The sequence below is a fragment of the Pteropus alecto genome, unplaced genomic scaffold (genome assembly GCF_000325575.1).
Source record: "Pteropus alecto unplaced genomic scaffold, ASM32557v1 scaffold18, whole genome shotgun sequence".
Lineage (NCBI taxonomy): Eukaryota > Metazoa > Chordata > Mammalia > Chiroptera > Pteropodidae > Pteropus > Pteropus alecto.
The window spans coordinates 1,016,264-1,018,409 of NW_006440649.1; positions in this window are offsets into that span (position 1 = coordinate 1,016,264).

Below are 2,146 nucleotides of genomic sequence, written 5' to 3' on the forward strand. Positions count from 1 at the left end.
TCCATCTAGCCTCACAGGACAGTCAATGCCGTGTCACCGTCACAGCTGGCCGGACGGTAGGCGGGAGGCAGCCAACCTCACTGGATCACGCACATACTTTTCACCTTCGCATTTTTTCTAGTAACGACGTATTGTTTTCCTAGGGGTTCCAGACCGTTCTATGAAGTCTGCGGCTACTTCATGCTCAAGGTCAACGCTCTTCAGTCATTCACACTATACCTTCTGCTCTTTCTTATCCCCAAGAATAATGTTTGATCGTTAAGCCTTATTCTCCTCTGACTTTGCACCCAGAAAAAAAGAAATCTTTTAATAGTGTATTAAATCGGACCCTGACTTGCTGCTTAAATAAACACGTAGTGTCTGGCCCTGCTCTTTTGGCTTCATTATATTTTTCGATTAAATTTCAGGAACATGGATAAATTATAATTCCTGGCCCAGGACATTTTTATCACTGTCCCAGCTATGGCCCCTTCTGCACGTCCGACTAGCTGTTTAATTAGTTATCGTTCATGCTGTAAGGGACACCAGAAAATTCTGTCACCAATAAGAAAAATGGTTATGATCGACTAACTATTCCCTCATCTTTCTTTTATGGATTTATGCACGTACGAGCTTACTCAGGAGTCGTTTTCATTCTAGTTGTTTTCGCTTTGTAAAAACGGTATCCTGCCACCTATGCCCTGTCCGCAGGTGTGTTCTCTCGCTGCTATAAATTCAGGTCGATCTTGAATGCGCGCATCTCAGCAATGAGTTTATTCTGACAGTTGAGGACGATTTCATATTGCGAACGCAGCGGCGTCTGCGCATCTGCTGCCTGGGTGTCCAGATCTGGCCAACAGGACCTGTGGTGCGGCGAACTTGCCCGTCTGTGGTTTTACGTGAGGTAGCGTCTCTTGGGATGGACAGAAGTGGCACCATCGGCCATGTGAGGGGCCACTCGTTCTCCAGAGTGAGTGCGGCAATCTGCACGCCCACCACGAATGTGCAGAAGCCACCTGCTCCCCAAGAGGTCACAGGGTCCGACCTGTCAATGGTAGGCAAGAGAAAGGATGTAAAATGCCACACTTATTTTAGATATTTTTTCCCGATCCCCAGTAATGCTAAATCTGTCTTTTAGAAATATGTGTTTCCTCACCTATCCATCATTGTGCTTATTTTTCTATTAGTCCATTTGTGCTATTTTTATTGATTTGTAGAAATTCCTTCGCTGGCCTTCATTCTAATATTTGTCAGTTGTGTGTATTGTGGAAACATTTTCTTCTACTCTGATGAGTCTCTTCTTTCTTGAAGATGTTTTGGATAAACATGTCTTAATTTTAATATAACCAAATATATCATTGTTGTTGTTGCTATTACTATTGTGATTTTATTTGTGTAGTGAGTACATTCTGTGTTTTATTTAAGAAATAGTCTTCTAGTCCTGGATTCGCCTCCGATCTGACTCTTGATTTGTTCTTTTGTGTCGGATGATGCTGTGAGGGCCCCTTCCTCATTCTCCTGGGCCTTATCCAGGTTTTGCTGGAGGGTAAATCATTATCGGCTTCCTCGCCTTTGAGGTTGAAGCTCTTTCACGTGGGCTGCTAGGGCGGGGCTGAGGCCCCAGTTCCAGCTGTGTGACTGGGGGCGGGGGAGGCAATCTTGGTGCTGCCCCATGGCCCTGTGCTGCCCCCTGCGGCTGTAACCCGGGTTGGTGCAGTTCTCAGCCAAACTGCACGCTGAGAAGCAGAGACAAGGCGTGGGCTGATGAATTTCCATTGTTTTAGGCATCAATCATTCCAGTACCTCTTATGGTATTCATACCCGCCCCCCTGCAATATGGAACCTTGCAAGCGAGCTCCTGGCCTTTGCATGCAGCCTCTGGAACTATAAGTCTACATTTTCTGCGAAACGGGAGTCTGAGTATGTGATGAAGCGGTGGGCATTAGGAGGCCTGGAAGCGATCGGCTGGACAAGGGAAGGGAAGGGAATGACCTTTGACATTGACCCTTCGAAACGCCCAACATTAAATCAGAGAGCAGAATATTCTCCAGCTGGTTCTAGTTAGCCACTTATAGGAAACCCCAAAGTAAACCACAGTTTTTGGTTTTGTTTTTGTTCTGTTGTGGTCCTGAGAAGGCTTTTTTTCCCCTCCCCAAGTTCTCGTGAA